Source organism: Oncorhynchus nerka, linkage group LG20 (assembly GCF_034236695.1).
Source record: "Oncorhynchus nerka isolate Pitt River linkage group LG20, Oner_Uvic_2.0, whole genome shotgun sequence".
Taxonomy (NCBI): Eukaryota; Metazoa; Chordata; class Actinopteri; order Salmoniformes; family Salmonidae; genus Oncorhynchus; species Oncorhynchus nerka.
Window position 1 is genome coordinate 25,284,451 of NC_088415.1, and position 18,683 is coordinate 25,303,133.

General features: G+C 39.2%; 1 pseudogene; it reads right to left on the reverse strand.

Moving 5' to 3' along the window:
* Nucleotides 1–11,205: 11,205 nt before the first annotated feature.
* LOC115102128 (MYND-type zinc finger-containing chromatin reader ZMYND8-like) overlaps nucleotides 11,206–18,683 on the reverse strand; it is a 43,446-nt pseudogene continuing 35,968 nt past the window's right edge.

Below are 18,683 nucleotides of genomic sequence, written 5' to 3' on the forward strand. Positions count from 1 at the left end.
ACGAAATCTCCGACCTACGACCTCAGTGCGTTCAAGACAACTGGGACCCCGGAAAAAAACGAGCAACGACTTGTAAATTTTTTTTGAACGGTCATCCAAATCGAAATTTATGCTGCGTTCATAACCAAGTGGGAAGGTGATGAATAACCAGTTGTAAATACAAGTTGAATGCATTCACATGCTTTGAAATCCATGAGAAACATGATTGGCTAATGGCAAATACGCTGTGTCAACCATAAACTAAAAGTACAGCTAGGGGTGAAATAAGTATAGCCAATTATAAGTGTAATTTCTTAGCAGATTATAAGAAAAGGCAATCAGTTTAAAGTGGAGAAGGAATGTACATCTACTGTTACAGGAAACTCACTCTACATCTAAAGATGAAGTTGCATGAAAAAAAGACTGGGGTGGTGAAATCATTTTCTGTCATGGACAAAGGAACTCGAAAAAGGTAATGATACTAATTAACAATGATTTCGATCTGAATGTGTAAACTGTCAGGAAAGATCCGCAAGGAAGATGATTTGGCTTATGGCTGAAAGGCCTGGAGGAAAAGAGATTGAGGCATTTTTTGTGCTATTTTTGCATATTGAAGACATTTAATGTTTCAGAAATGGGGGAGAGTAGTGCGGACGAAGTGGAGGAAATTGAGAAACAGTTGGTGAAGCAACAGTTGTGCTGGAATGCCAACAATATGGATGTTAGTTCTGATGGTATAGAGCGGGAGGATGAGGGTCAAGGACCGGAATGATTGTGGAAAGACATAGAAAGAAGAGAGATCATTATACAGAAAGCCGTAGAGCATCTAGTAGAGAAAGCATAAAGAGGGCCAATGAAGCAAAAGTAATAATGTGTTGCAGTGGAAAGTGGTGATAGTGTTTGATGAGACAACAGGGCCTCATTTACACCAAATCTGACCAACTAATGCCGCAGAGAAAGAGGTAGATGAAGTCAAATTAGCTCGGTTCATTGGAAATGGTAGATTGTTAATATTTTTTGCTTTGTAGCCAGGCTCATCAAGAGAAGATTCTGAAAATGGAAAAGCTTAATGGGAAGAAGATTAAAAGCCTTGTCCCTGGTGCAAATATGCGTAATAAAGGGCAGCCTGACAGCCTCGAACACAAGAAAGGGGGAGTGGAAGCAGGTGTGACAACATCACTGAGTACCACTCTTCATATTTTCAGGCATGCTAGTGGCTGCATCATGTTATGGGTATGCTTGTCATCGGCAAGGACTAGGGAGTTTTTTAGGATAAAAAGAAGCAGACAGCACAGACAAAATACTACAGGAAAAACTGTTTTAATCTTCTTGCCAACAGACACTGGGAGACAAATTCACCTTTCAGCAGGACAATGACCTACATCACAAGATGACTTTGAATGTTCTTTAGTGGCCTAGTTGCAGTTTTGACACGGCTTGAAAATCTATAGCAAGACTTGAAAATTGCTTTCTAGCAATGATCAACAAACAACATGACAGAGCTTGAACAATTTAAAAAAGAATAATGGTCAAATATTGTACAATCCAGATGTGCAAAGCTCTTGGACTTACCCCAAAAGACAAAGCTTTTATAGCTGCCAAAGGTGTTTCTAGCATGTATTGTCTCAGGGGGGGTGAATTCAAATCAAATCAAATTAAACTTTAATTGTCACATGTCCCGAATACAACAAGTGTAGACTTTACCATGAAATGTTTACTTACGAGTCCTTAAAACAACAGTGTAGTTCAAGAATAGATAAGAAAATATTTACCAAGTAGACAAAAAAAAGTTAATTTATTTTTATTTTTAAGTAGCACAATAAGAATAACAATAATAACGAGGCTATATACAAGGGGCACCGGTACCGAGTCAGTGTGCGGGGGTACAGGTTAGTTGAGGTAATTTGTATATGTAGGTGGGGGTGAAAAGTGCAAATCAATCCCAGAACAACAGCATAGGACCTTGTGAAGATGCTGGAGGAAACGGGTACAAATATATCTATATCCACAGTAAAGGGAGTCCTGTATCGACATAACCTGAATGGCCGCTCAGCAAGGAAGAAGCCACTGCTCCAAAACCGTCATTAAAAAAGCCAGACTACGGTTTGCAACTGCATATGGGGACAAAGATCATACGTTTCGGAGAAATGTCCTCTGGTCTGATGAAACAAAACTAGAACTGTTTGGCCATAATGACCATCGTTACATTTGGAGGAAAAAGGGGGAGGCTTGCAAGCCGAAGAACACCATCCAAACCGTGAAGCACGGGGGTGGCAGCATCATGTTGTGGGGGTGCTTTGCTGAAGGAAGGACTGGTGCACTACACAAAATAAATGACATCATGAGGCAGGAAAATGATGTGGATATATTGAAGCAACATCTCAAGACATCAGTCAGGAAGTTAACGCTTGGTCGCAAATGGGTCTTCCAAATGGACAATGACCCCAAGCATACTTCCAAAGTTGTGGCAAAATGGCTTAAAGACAACAAAATCAAGGTATTGGAGTGGCCATCACAAAGCCCTGACCTCAACCCTATAGAAAATGTGTGGGCAGAACTGAAAAAGTGTGTGCAAGCAAGGAGGTCTACAAACCTGACTCAGTTACACCAGCTCTGTCAGGAGGAATGGGCCAACATTCACCCAACTTATTGTGGGAAGCTTGTGGAAGGCTACCCAAAACGTTTGACCAAAGTTAAACAATTTAAAGGCAATGCTACCAAATACTAATGGAGTGTATGTAAACTTCTGACCCAGTGGGAATGTGATGAAAGAAATAAAAGCTGAAATAAATCATTCTCTCTACTATTATTCTGACATGTCACATTCTTAAAATAAAGTAGTGATCCTTAATTTCCCATAGACAGGGAATTTTTACTTGGATTAAATGTCAGGAATTGTGAAAAACTGAGTTTAAAAGTATTTGGCTAAGGTGTATGTAAACTTCGGACTTCAATTGTATGTGATAAGGAGGTGAAGATTTCCCAGTTAGCTGACGATACAGCCCTGTTTTTGAGAAATGAAAATCAGGTTCCAGTAACCCTACATACAGTAGAGCAATTCTCTCAAGTGTCATGTTTGGTTTTGAATATTGCAAAATGTGAAATTTTACCACTTAAAGCACTTTTAGCACTTAAAGACACAGTGAGTCCTGAAATTTCTGTCAACGATGTTGTAACCTACTCAAAATTACCCGAAATACAAATGAAATTAAAGATATTAATGTCAATTCCTTAATTAAATATATAGAAAATACATTTTATTCATGGTTGGCAAGAGATGTATCTCTTCAGGGTAGAGTTCTCCTGTTAAAGGCAGAGGGTTTATTCAAACTTCTTCTCTTTTTACATCTTTAGAGATTCCCAAGTTTACGTGTACCATAATTTTGCACGCCCAATTTTTCAGTTTTTGATTTGTTAAAAAAGTTTGAAATATCCAATAAATGTCGTTCCACTTCATGATTGTGTCCCACTTGTTGTTGATTCTTCACAAAAAAATACAGTTTTATATCTTTATGTTTGAAGCCTGAAATGTGGCAAAAGGTCACAAAGTTCAAGGGGGGCGAATACTTTCGCAAGGCACTGTACAAGCACAACTTCTCTCCATATAAATGTTTTATTTGGAACAACGGTGATATAGAAATAAAACCTTATTTTTCCATTTTTAGTTTTCCAATTACATCTTTGGTTAGTCAACTTATAAATGATAATGGTAATCTTAATATGTACAATGAATTATTAGCCAAATATAGCTTTGTTATGTTGTGTAAGGCATATGACATTTTAAAGAAAGCTATTGGCTATTAGATTCCCAATGGAATCTTTACTTTACTGAAGGATCGATCAAGCTTTTCATTATATGTACTAAGTTGTGTAGAAATGAATGGCATCAATATATTAGAAATTTAAGAACAATTTAGTCAGAGACATTACAAACAGGAAGTTTACCCCTGCTGCAAGTTTCCAATGGGCATCGTCATTTTATGTGAAATGACAGCATGGGTGGACTAATTAACATAAATATTTGTTTACTAATAAAGTAAGAAAGGTCTCTTTGAAGATCCTTCACAGATGTTATCCTTGTAATAGTCTTATTTCTAAATATGTAATTAATGTTGAAAATGAATGCAGCTTTTGTGATTGTTTGCATAGTGAAATATTTTGGACTGATAGGAAAATATATATTAGTGATAAGATGGGTAAACCTATAAGCAATAACATCTTTGGTAGTGGCTGCCAATAAATGGTGAATTTGTTTATTTTATTGGGAAAAAATTTCATCCATAAAATTAATTTCATGGGGGGGGAAAAATGTTTCAATACAATAACATAACATCTCTAAAATAAAGAAAAGGCTAATTATCAAAGAAGTGTCTATAGTATTTGTGACCGACCGATTTGGTCTTATGCAGCAACATTTGAAACAGTGTTTTTTACATTGGATAAAATTAGAGACACAACAGAGCTAGAAAATGGTATATCATACACCACAACAATGGGAAAGTAATTCTGCTTTGAAAGTTTAATAACTTTTGAGAAAATGACCCTTAAATGTTTTGGTAAACCTACTGAAGAGCTATTCTTTGTCTACACCCATTCAGCATCTTTTACACCCTCTTAAGCCTTATCCCCACCCATCTCTTTAAGGATTCACATGTACTAAACAACCAAAGCTTTCAAGTCTAAAGGCTGGTTTATACTACGTCTATCGACAGTTGTCGCAGTGACATCATAAACATTCTATTGTCGTCAGACATCAAAGTTGTCGTTGTCGTTATGAAAAAGTATAATCACAAAAACTATTGCCAGCATGACATCGGCAGCACTGGTGGTCCAAAATAGCAATAACTAGTGTATTTCAACACCAATAAACTCACCCATTTAAAAATTATTGTAGTTTATGTCAATCTAGCAAACCAGGTAACTAAAAGCAACTTTCTAAACAATGTTTCAGTTCGTTTCTAGCTTGTTAGCCAGCTAGCTAATGTTAAGTTAGCTGGCTAGCCAGTTCAAATAATGACAATATTATATAGTTGACAACGTCTTCACTTCAGCTCATTTGTCTTCTTTATTACAGAAAAATAAACTCACAACAAGATCATTATTTACAAGTTAATGGCGAGGCAATTACAGAAAATAGCTTACGGTTGTGACTGTTGTGACAAAATAAAAGCAAGGCATTCTACCAGAGAATTTTAGAACCTGGACACTGTCTCGTTGGCCTAACGTTATAACCTAATTTGAACCACATTGTTAGCCCACAAAATGTTATGTGTTATTACATACAGCCGGGAAGAACTATTGGGTATCAGAACGGCGGTAACTCACCAGTATTACCAGAGAGACATCAGGGATTGTAAACATACTCAGTTTCATGGAAACATGGCTCTCCCGGCATATACTGTCAGAGTCGGACCAGCCATCTGGATTCTCAGTCTTTTGTGTCGACAGGAATAAACATCTCTCCGGGAAGAAGAAGGGCGGAGGGGGGTGTATGTTTCATGATTAACGACTCATGGTGTAATTGTAATAACATACAGAAACTCAACTCCTCAACTCAACTCCACCCGAACTAGAATACCTTACAATCAAATGCCGACCGTATTATCTCCCAAGAGAATTCTCTTCGGTTATTGTCACAGCTGTGTATATCCCCCCTCAAGCCGATACTATGACGGCCCTCAAGGAACTTTATTTTATTTGTTTAACCTTTATTTTACTAGGCAAGTCAGTTAAGAACAAATTCTTATTTTCAATGACAACCTTTCGGTTACTAGTCCAATGCTCTAACCACTAGGCTACCCTGCCGCCACAACTTCACACAAGCATTTCGCTACACCCGCAATATCATCTGCTAAACACGTGTATGTGACAAATAAAATGTGATTTTATTTAATCCCAACTCATAATGTTACTACCCTGCATGAATCTTCAGGTTAGCTAGCCAACCAGGTTCAATGTTAGCAAGCTAGCTAACATTAGGCTATAACTAGCAATGCAAATGACTGAGATACAAATAATATTACTACACAGATCATACACGTAACGTTAACTAGCGAGACAGCCAGCTAACGTTAGCTAGCTAGCGAACAGTATGCTTTAACTTGAAATGAAAACGGCTTTCTGACAAAATTAGGAACTTACTATATCTGAAAATGTCAAAATTTATCCAAATGTAATTTTTTTGTGTCTCTCTGGATTTATTGTATTTTGGGGGGTATTTTGTTATGTTTGATATTTGTATATTGTTTTGTACAATGTTCGAGCTATGCATCATTTTATTTTCTCACAAAAAATGAGTAATTTACCAGTTGAACAACTGAATTGTTTCCTGTCATATGTGGTAAATACCATCTTCCTACTTGGTTATGAACGAGTTGTTATTATCAATGAAAATACATTTATTCAAAAATACAAGGTAGACGGGAAGAGGCAAGTCTGTCAGACCATTCTAGCCAATGAGAGAACAGACAGGCATAATGGTTTCCACTAGTTACCACAGCCACAAAGTGAGAAAAAAAATCAACATTCATCATAACAAAAATGTGCCTTTTGGTTTCATTTAAGGTCTGGGTTAGGAATAAGGTTAGCAGTGTGGTTACGGTTTGGGTTAGGTTTAAAATCACATTTTAAGAAGATACGTTGTAGACTTCTACAGGGTTTGTTACTTTGTGGCTGTGGTAACTAGTGACGACCAGGCACAACACCGATATTAAGTGTTTTTTCTCAAAGTTGCCGGTATGTCATGTGTCCTATCAGTACACTCGTAACAACCTAATCATTACGAAACTTCTACTCGATCAAATAATCCACACCTAGCAAATAAGCCATTACATTTTTTGTTAACCAAATTCGACACTGTCTCATTGACCTCCATACAAAAAGTCTTCGCTTGGTGAGCGGAAAAAACGCTACCTGCTGGAGAAGACAGCTTTTGGGCAGTTATCCCTCTTGTTTCGCCTCTTCCTCTCTTCATGAGCGCTCAATCAAGCCCCAGCTCTTGAGATGGAAAGAAGTCGCGCGAGAAGTACGCACAATGCTCGCGAGGTCAATGGTGTGTGAAAGGCATGGACAAAGACTTTTTAAACTATACCAAGATAGACCATAGCCTGTCGTTTCCAATGGGAACAGATGAGTCATAGTGGCCAGAACAAGCAAGGAGGTGGGAAGAACCAAGCAAAGAGATAGCGAGATCGGCCCGTGCTAGCATATATCCGCATATTTTCGTTAGGGAACGCCTACTCTGTGAAGTGCGCGTGTGCAATAACTCAATTCGCCTTTTCACTCCTTCTAAACAACGCAATTTTTTTTAAATTTGGCAAAGGCTAAAGGCTACAAAACTTAGTCCACTCTGATCATAACATATTCTAGTTTTGGGATCAGAAAACTGTATTGAGATCAAATGTTTCATCGATGAGAAAATGTGCAGAATGTAGAAGAAAATCGATCTCCTTCCATCTTCTCCCACTGCAGGCCCCTGAGCTTACTCTCACTACCATATTTGGTAGTGAATGGAAACGTCAAGCAGATGCTTCATATTTATACATCCAGTGAAATATCTGTCTTATTGTTCTATTTGTGGCATAGAGCTAGGACTCATCTTTGTATCTGCCATTATAGGGTCTGTGATACCATGGTCAACGCCATAGAGCAGTGAGGAGGAGGAGGAGCTCTGCGTGTCCGGAAGTAATTTAGCCATTCATTGTAGTCATTGTGCTCTATAGAGTTGCTATTTTCAAAAGTTTTCATGTGTCAATTAACTCGTGACATTCCTGGATTACTCATTATATTAATCAAGTTTAATTTAATCAACAGATAAGACAGTCCGTTGAAAAAATATTGTCTAGAGTAGCCTCAACAGCACCCTGTAGGGTAATGGCCATGGTGTAGCCAGAGGACATCTAGTTTCCGTCCTCCTCTGGGTACATTGACAATACAAAACCTACGACGCACATGGTTCTCACACCCTTCCATAGACTTAAACAGTAATTATGACAACTTCCGGAGGACGTCCTCCAACCAATCAGAGCTCTTGCAGCATGTACTGACATATTGTCCATGCAATCAAAGAATCAGAGAATGAATGTAGTACTGAAAGCAGAAGCTACAGCTAGCTAGCACTGCAGTGCATACAATGTGGTGAGTAGTTGACAAAGAGAAAGACAATAGTTTAACAGTTTTTAACCAATTATTTTATTTAAAAATGCAGCTAGCTAGTTTAGCCTACTCAAACACCTGGCTCAAACAGAGGGATGCTATGTTAGCTAGCTGGCTATGGCTATCCAACACTGGAATTATTTCAAGTCAAGGTAAGCTTTTATAAATGTATTGCTACCGGGCCTGCCGGTGTAACTGCTAAACTGACTGCATGATTGTGGCGAGTTTACTAATGCATTAGTTCTAGTAGCTATGTTGACTATAATGTTAGGTAATATGGTGACAACGATATAGGCTTTGTGTAGCGGTTAGCGTTATGATATAAAGGTTTGGCTTGGAAAGTTTTTTTTGCCTGGTCACATACAGCTGATGTGTTGTGCACTGAAGTCCACACGCGAAGGGAAAAGGTGAGAGGAGAGCGTATAGATGTGAGAAGGAATTATACAACGAGCAAACTGATCATGCTGTTTATATGTGGCTGCTATGAAAGTGAACTGTGTTTGCATGTGATCAGGGGTGTATTCATTCTGCCGATTCTGTTTTTTTTTCTTCTAAAAATGGAAGCAAACGGAACAAAATGGGGAAAAACATACCTGAATTTGTCCAATAGAAACTCTCGTTTGCAACTGTTGGACTAATGATTACACCCCAGATCAGCTAGATGCAGGCAAGAGTGTGCAAGGCGGTTTTGAACGTGTTACTGTTTGTCACCTTGATTACTCAAAAATATATTTCGACCTGTGCACCCACATCATAGGCTAGGTTGTAGCAACCTCATGATGGGTATAGGGAAAATTTGAATATCATGTAGTAGCCTAAACCTAACGATGTTACATTGAGCTGGGTAAATGGAATATGAATGACAGTCATCCAACAGTCATCCAATGTGCTGTAATAGAAATAAGGCCATGCTCATAAATAAAAAATTGTCCTCCCTCAGCTTAAACGTTACCGACCGACCACCACTGCTGTGTACTGGCAGTGTTGGCAAAATCACTACATATCCCACAGAGCCAAGCGGGGTGAGGCTGCCCATTGTCACAGTTCCAAGACCAGTCAGTCCAAGACCAGCTAACACTACACCAATAATTCAGAGACTGAAACAAATAAATCCGATTACTTATATTTAAGGGGAGAAAATTTAAAAACCATCCCAGAACTCAGCTATAACTGTCAATAGTAAAACAAAGCTTACAACGTTTGAGTGAAACCTGAATACCAAAAATTGTAAAGTTGTTTCCTGACATGGAAGATTCCTCCTCGCCACTCTGAGGTGATCTCCATTTTAAAGTAGTACATTTTCTTCTTCATTGGCTGATTTGCTCCCAATTCAAAGGAATCTCCACCCAGTTGACTACTTTCAAATGATGGAAGCCCTGTGGCAATGTCCACGCCAAACAGGTTATATGCATGATGAGTTGTCTTTATGGGGAAAGGTGCTTCTACATAAAGCCTTTTGGAAGTACAGCTACAAAAATTAAAGTAACCACAAAAGCTGCCTTCTGTGCTCAAAGAATAGCCTACCAATAGTCCTCCTACCTAACCTTTGTGGACTTAATAATTTATATATACACACACATATAGTGGGGCAAAAAAGTATTTAGTCAGCCACCAATTGTGCAAGTTCTCCCACTTAAAAAGATGAGAGGCCTGTAATTTTCATCATAGGTACACTTCAACTATGACAGACAAAATAAGAAAAAGAAAATCCAGAAAATCACATTGTAGGATTTTTTATGAATTTATTTGCAAAATATGGTGGAAAATAAGTATTTGGTCAGTAACAAAAGTTTATCTCAGTACTTTGTTATATACCCTTTGTTGGCAATGACAGAGGTCAAACGTTTTCTGTAAGTCTTCACAAGGTTTTCACACACTGTTGCTGGTATTTTGGCCCATTCCTCCATGCAGATCTCCTTTAGAGCAATGATGTTTTGGGGCTGTTGCTGGGCAAAACGGACTTTCAACTCCCTCCAAAGATTTTCTATGGGGTTGAGATCTGGAGACTGGCTAAGCCACTCCAGGACCTTGAAATGCTTCTTACGAAGCCACTCCTTCGTTGCCAAGGCGGTGTGTTTGGGATCATTGTCATGCTTAAAGACCCAGCCACGTTTCATCTTCAATGCCCTTGCTGATGGTAGGCTTTGTTACTTTGGTCCCAGCTCTCTGCAGGTCATTTACTAGGTCCCCCCGTGTTGTTCTGGGATTTTTGCTCACCGTTCTTGTGATCATTTTGACCCCACAGGTTGAGATCTTGCGTGGAGCCCCAGATCAAGGGAGATTATCAGTAGTCTTGTATGTCTTCCATTTCCTAATAATTGCTCCCACAATTTATTTCTTCAAATCAAGCTGCTTACCTATTGCAGATTCAGTCTTCCCAGCCTGGTGCAGGTCTACAATTTTGTTTCTGGTGTCCTTTGACAGCTCTTTGGTCTTGGCCATAGTGGAGTTTGGAGTGTGACTGTTTGAGGTTGTGGACAGGTGTCTTTTATACTGATAACAAGTTCAAACAGGTGCCATTAATACAGGTAACGAGTGGACAGAGGAGCCTCTTAAAGAAGAAGTTACAGGTCTGTGAGAGCCAGAAATCTTGCTTGTTTGTAGGTGACCAAATACTTATTTTCCACCATATTTTGCAAATAAATTAATTAAAAATCCTACAATGTGATTTTCTGGATTTTCTTTTCTTATTTTGTCTGTCATAGTTGAAGTGTACCTATGATGAAAATTACAGGCCTCTCATCTTTTTAAGTGGGAGAACTTGCACAATTAGTGGCTGACTAAATACTTTTTTGCCCCACTGTACACACACACACACACACATCAAAATAACTTATAAATGCCTCATGAGCTAAATTCAATTGTCGTATCACCATCAGAACCCAAAATATAAGCTTGTTTTACTCCAATGTTTGTAAACAATAAAATTGAAAACAAACGCTGTATAGCCTAGCTTTGAATTTGAGCACACCAACAAATGCTACTTCGCTAAACCATTAAACATTGTTACCAGTAGGACAGCAGGTGGCAACAAAGCCCACTTATTCCAAGAAAGCACTTTCACAAGACAGGTTGGTCAGACCTGTTTTAATTGTTTTCTTTAAGACATTAACAATCCATTTACTGTATGTACAATATGTAAACAAGAGCACGTGAGACAAAAAAGGGGACAAATAAACATGCTCAGTATAATAATAACTTTTGTAGTTTCCTTTACCCTCCAACACGCTTTATCATAGTCCGAAGTAACCACAACAACGAAGTTAGACGCGAGAAATAGATCTGACAGAGTCTGAACAGAGGGTCCTAGTGACATTCATAGGAAGTCTTATAATGCATTTTCAAATACAACTGTTTTCCAGAGTCGAGCTGTTTCAAGACATTTTGAACATTCACAAACAGTGCTATAAAAAAGAGAACCTCATATGCTTGTTGTAGCACTATAAATATTGTCCATGTGTCTTCTTACAAAAGCATTGTACAGTTTTAGCCATTATGTTGTTGTTTTTTTATACATCACAGTTGGTTAAATTCTATGTAAACACTGAATTACTATATAATATGAGTATGAACCAATAATGCACACACAGGGGGAGGGTTTGATAACTTAATGACAATTTACTAAATTATGAAATATTTTAAACTGTATTGACAATGTAGAATTTATATTTTAAATCTGTTGGATGTCCCAAAAATGGCTGGCACAATAATGTGCCGTTTCACTTCCGTTGGCAAATAACTATAAAGACTTGGGGTATATTCTAAAGAGCAGCATCACAGTTTAAGATTGTCTAAAGGAAAATTCCACCCAAATGATGCAATACGCAGCATCATACTGGCTGTATTTTAACATTTACATATCTTAAACTTGATTGCTGACATGCAAAACATTTTGGGACTATATAAACCATGGGCTAATGAAACAAATACCAGAATATAGTTTTGGGGTGGAGTTTTCCTTTAAGAGTGCTGTCAGAATACAGAAAACTTTGATGTCTGATATTTTGATGGGCTCTCCTGTAGATACCTATATCGTTAAGGTAGGTGGTAAGAGGGACATCAAATGGGGATGAAAGGAGGTGAGAGGTAATGAAAATGTATTACATCCAGATGAAATACAGTCACAAGGACAAGGTAAGTAACTCCTTCAGTCTAGGGCACAGACTTTGAGGAGGATGAAAGATGGCTTGAAATATCAGATCACGAAGCAGACATTAAACAAATCGAGACGGGACAAGTCAGCTGAATCACAGAGTAGCAGGCCTTCATGCAAAGAGTGTCCATGGCATTTAAAAGCCCTGAGCCTGACTAGGAGAGGTTGAGGGTGTTTGGTGGTTTAATTGCCTCTGTGGTCATACTGAGATTCGCTCGACATTCCCAGATTAGTTGGTCGCAGAGAGATTTGGTCTATTGTACATATCCTCTAGTCCCTTTCCGACAGACACATACATACATTTAACAGAATGTAGGATTGTAGAGTAAAAATGTGTGAGTGCAGTGTAGTGGTTAGGGCACAGTAACAGAGGCCCTGTCCTTGCACTTGTCCACGCTGCAGGTAGGAGAGGAGCCTTTGTCTGTGGGGGCAGATGCTGTACCAGAGGGGGGCTGGTCGCTGGAAGAGGGACCTGGTGGTTTGGCTGAGGGGTCAGAGGTTGACTCCACCTCTGGTTCCTGTTGAGAAGCTGTTGCTGTCGGAACAGAGGGAGGAGGACATGATACAAGTTTAGATAGTAAAATACAGAGAAAGACGATGTGTATGTTTTTTTTGTGCGAGAGCAGGGACTTTTCTGCCATTGTAATCCTTGGGTGGGCTGCCTAAGAGTTTATTCGGGTCACGTAAATCCAAAATTGTATATATTTTTTTAAATATATTTTCCGGGATGGAAAAATGAATCTATATATTTGTGACTATAATAATCTTTGAGAACTAACAATTAGTGATGCACCGATATAACATTTTTGGCCGATACCGATATCCAATATTTTCATTGCCAAAAAAACGATAGCGATACATTTTTTAGCGGCCTTTAAAGCATTCTAGTACAGTTAAATACTTAAAAACAAACACATGGATGCAGCGATCTAAGGCACTGCATCTCAGTGCAAGAGGAGTCACTACAGTCCCTGGTTAGAATCCAGGCTGAATCACATCCGGCCGTGATTGGGAGTCCCATAGGGCAGCACACAATTGGCCCAGCGTCCCCGGGTTTGGCCGGGGTAGGACGTCAATGTAAATAATAATTTGTTCTTAAATTAACTGACTTGCCTAGTTAAATAAAGGTTGCACACACACACACACACACTGACCAAAAAGTTATTTTGTTGGCATTTACGTATGTCCCCATTACCAGTAAAACATAATCAAAACCTTTTTTTTTTCACTTACTTGCTGTGTTGTTAAATTGTTAATTTGTTCAGGCGTTTCATTCTCAACCAGGATTTCTATGAAACAACGTTTGGGTCTTTGTGTGTCAAAACAAATACACTATTTAACACTATTTGACGTGTCAAATACGTTTGTTGACCAAACAGGACCTGAATATGACTGCACGTCTCATAATAATTTCATGCATTTTTTACGTAGTTATTACATATTGATTACACTGACTCATATTTCATATGTCACAAGGATTCATCAATACGTATGCTTTAATGCTGGTAAAGTTGTTTCGCGCACCTACAGTGTTGGTCATTAAAAAAAAGCTCATGAATACGAAAAATGTTCTTCCCCAAAAACATAGCAAAACGACAATCTGTTTCAGTAGCTATAGTTAGGTGTCATCATCTAAAATTACCCTAATTTATAAAACAGTTCATATTTGATTAATGGTGATCGGACCCATCTATGTGAAGCTAGTCACAATAAGGATTAGCCACAATAGTGGACTTCGCAGTTAGACTTCAAAAATAAAAGGCATAATTCTACTATTTGTATTTATTTGCTTCACTGTCAATGACATACCTCTATTTTGAAGGCAACCTGCAAATTCCACTATTGTGCCTAATCCTTATTGTGGCTAGCTTCACAACACACCACCCGGTCCGGTCGAGCCTCTCTAGCCAGATTAAGCTAGCTGGCTGCTTATAACGTTAGCTTTGGGCACCAGGGTTCAGTAGCTGGCTAGCTATTTATTTTCATGAACTGAAGTTCAATTTCAATAGGAAAACAACAAGTGACAACCTAGCAAATACTTACTCACAAGGATTCATAAATCATTGCTAAGAATAATGAAAATTACTGCAGTTTCTACTGGTCATTGTTTTCAGGCTGGTTGTATTGGTGCTAGCTAGGTACCAAGCTAAAGCTAGCTACCCCAGAAGTTGAGGTCGAACAAATTATGCTTTATTACCAAAGCGGTATTGTAAACCCATCGTTCATGGCCGGTGTTTGCTGACTTTGTTGTACAGCTTTGACAGTGCTACTGTATATTTTTGACACACAAATATACATACTATGGAACTCCGTTTGGGTGTCGTGAAGCTAATAGCAGTGACACTATTACTGTGTAACTTCGGCAGGGCAACATCTGAAAAATAGCACACTTGGTAGTGTTAACCGGTGCTCAACCAGTAGGCAAAAGCCAACATCACCCATGACAGAAAACAGTTGATTGACAAGGGCAATGAATTTCATTATCTTGGCTTTAATGGATTTCGCCTTTGAGTTGTATTGCTGAAATGTTATTACTCTTTCAAATGACTGCTTGACTTGTTGACTGCTCGATCCACACAGCAGACATTGTGAGCTTGTTTAGGAATGCTGTGTTGCACGTATAGCGCAAAATTTTTACGTGGCATCATTACATCATGTACCTTCATTATATAGGTATGCACGTCGGTTTTGCAAATCGGGCGTTAACCTGTTAGTCCTATAGGGGCAGTATTTCATTTTTGGATAAAAAGACGTGCCCGTTTTAAGCGCAATATTTTGTCACGAAAAGATGCTCGAATATGCTTGGAATTGATAGTTTTGGAAAGAAGACACTCTTACGTTTCCAGAACTGCAAAGATTTTCACTGTGAGTCCCCTAGAACAAATGCTTCGGGCAAAACCAAGATGTTTGACCGACCAGGAAATGAACAGGATTTCTGAGGCTACGTTTTCCATGATCGCCTTATATGGCTGTGAATGCGACAGGAATGAACGGACACTTTCTCTTGTTTCCCCAAGGTCTCTGCAGCATTGTGACGTATTTGTAGGCATATCATTGGAAGATTGACCATAAGAGACTACAATTGCCAAGTGTCCCGCTTGGTGTCTGCGTGGCAATTGGTGCGCAAAAGTCAGCTCCCAGTATTTTTCCATTCGAATCAGAGAACAAAGCTTGCTTCAAGGACTGGGGTTTCAAAGGAGAGATATATGACAAACCACCTTTAGGATTGATTCAAACAACGTTTTCCATGTTTCAGTCGATATTATGGAGTTATTTCGGAAAAAAGTTCGACGTGTAGGTGACTGAATTTTCGGTTAGTTTCGGTAGCCAAATGCATAGTAACAAAACGGAACGATGTGTCCTACACAAGAATCTTTCAGGAAAAACTGGACATCTGCTATGTAACTGAGAGTCTCCTCATTGAAACATCTGAAGTTCTTCAAAGGTAAATTATTTTATTTGATTCCTTGGCTGGTTTTTGTGAATATGTTGCGTGCTAAATGCTAACGCTAAATGCTAAGCTAGCTATCACCACTCTTACACAAATTATTGATTTTCTCTGGTTCAAAAGCATATTTTGAAAATCTGAGACGACAGGATTGTTAAGAAAAGGATAAGCTTGAGAGCAGGCATATTTATTTCATTTCATTTGCGATTTTTAGAAATCGCTAACGTTGCGTTATGGTAATGAGCTTGAGGCTGTAGTAACGATACCGCATGCGGGATGGGGCGGACTATGAGGTTAAACTAAACATCGGCCGATGCCATTTTTGGCTAATATCGTCCAATTCCAATATGTTAACTGATATATCGTGCATCTTTCTCTACTAACAATCACCTAAATAAAAACTAGACAGTCAGGCAGAATTAAATTCCCAAAACAAATGAATTTGATAAATTCAGCAAAAAAAGAAACGTCCCTTTTTCAGGACCCTGTCTTTCAAAGACAATTCGTAAAAATCCAAATAACTTCACAGATCTTCATTGTAAAAGGTGTAAACACTGTTTCACATGCTTGTTCAATGAACCATAAACAATTAATGAACATGCACCTGTGGAACGGTCGTTAACCTGTTGCTTCTACTCGGGACGCTTGCGTCCCAACTAGAGCTCTGGAAATGCAAATGCGCTACGCTAAATGCTAATAGTATTAGTTAAAACTCAAAAGTTCATTAAAATACACATGCAGGGTATCGAATTAAAGCTACACTCGTTGTGAATCCAGGCAACAAGTCAGATTTTTAAAATGCTTTTCGGCGAAAGCATGAGAAGCTATTATCTGATAGCATGCAACACCCCAAAAGACCCACAGGGGACGTAAACAAAATAATTAGCATTTCGGCGTTACACAAACCGCACAATAAAATAGAAAACATTCATTACCTTTCACCATCTTCTTTGTTGGCACTCCTAGATGTCCCATAAACACTATTTGGGTCTTTATTTCGATTAAATCGGTCCATATAAAGCCTAGATATCGTTATATGTAGACTGTGTGATAAACGAAAAAAACATTGTTTCAAAACGTAACGTCATTTTTTAAAATTCAAAAAGTCGACGATAAACTTTCACAAAACACTTCGAAATACGTTTGTAATGCAACTTTAGGTATTAGTAAACGTTAATAAGCGATAAAATTCATCAGGAGGCGATGTAAAGATCATTAGCTGTCCGTCTGGAAAAATGTCCGGCTAGAAACTCAACGAAAATATCCGGTCCTAGACCGGATTAGATACGGTGTCCTGCATGTGTTTGACCAAGAAAAAACAAGACTCTACAAGGAAATGACAAGACTCTAGACACCGTGTGGAAGCTGTAGGTACTGCAACCTCAGTCAATTAATTGTGGTTCACCTTTATCAATGGGATCAAGTAGCGCATGGATATATTTTCCCATTTTCAGTGATCAGTTTTTCCTGTGCTTTTCGATGTAAATGCCGTTCTGGTAAAGCCACAGCAGTGATTTAACCAGTTTTTTAAACGTCTGAGTGTTTTCTATCCACACAGACTAAGCAAATGCATATACTATATTCCTGGCATGAGTAGCAGGGCGCTGAAATGTTGCGCGATTTTTAACAGAATGTTCAAAAAAGTAGAGGGTCGACTGAAGAGGTTAATTGCCTACCGTCTGTAAGCTGTTAGTGTCTTAAGGTCACAGTTATGAAAACTTAGGACACTAAAGAGGCCGTTCTACTGTCTCTGAAAAACACCAAAAGAAAGATGTCCAGGGTCCCTGCTCATCTGCGTGAATGTGCCTGAGGCATGCTGCAAGGAGGCATGAGGACTGCAGATGTGGCCTGGGCAATAAATTGCAATGTCCGTACTATGAGACGCCTAAGACAGCGCTACAGAGATCATTACATCTGAACATCACACCTGCAGGACAGGTACAGGATGGCAACAACAACTGCCCGAGTTACACCAGGAACACACAATCCCTCCATCAGTGCTGTCAACAATAGGCTGAGAGAGGCTGGACTGAGGGCTTGTAGGCCTGTGGTAAGGCAGGTCATCACCAGCAACAACGTCGCCTATGGGCACAAACCCACCCTCGCTGGACCAGACAGGACTGGCATCACCGGGGGTGATGGTCGGATTCGCGTTTAAGGAATGAGCATTACACAGAGGCCTGTACTCTGGAGCGGGATCGATTTGGAGGTGGAGGGTCCGTCATGGTCTGAGGAGGTTTGTCACAGCATCATCGGACTGAGCTTGTTGTCATTGCAGACAATCTCAACGCTGTGCGTTACAGGGAAGACATCCTTCTCTCTCATATGGTACCCTTCCTGCAGGCTCATCCTGACATGACCCTCCAGCATGACAATGCCACCAGTCATACTGCTCGTTCTGTGCGTGATTTTCTGCAAGACAGGAATGTCAATGTTCTGCCACGGCCAGCGAAGAGTCCGGATTTCAATCCCATTGAGCACGTCTAGGACCTGTTGGATCGAAGGTTGAGGGCTAGGGCCATTCCCCCCAGAAATGTCTGGAAACTTGCAGGTACCTTGGTGGAAGAGTGGGGTAACATCTCACAGCAAGAACTGGCAAATATGAGGAGGAGATGCACTACAGTACTTAACCTCTCCGGAATATATGGGACGCTAGCATCCCATCTGGCCAAAAGCCAGGGAAAATGCAGAGCGCCAAATTCAAATAAATTACTATAAAAAATCTAACTTTCGTTAAATCACACATGCAAGATAGCAAATTAAAGCTACACTTGTTGTGAATCCAGCCAACATGTCATATTTCAAAAAGGCTTTTCGGCGAAAGCAAACAATGCTATTATCTGACGATAGCACCTCCGTAAACAAAGAGAGCATATTTCAACTGTCGTGTCTTTACTATAATTAAATTGAAGACTTAGTTTTTATCAAAGATCCTCTGTAATTAGTATT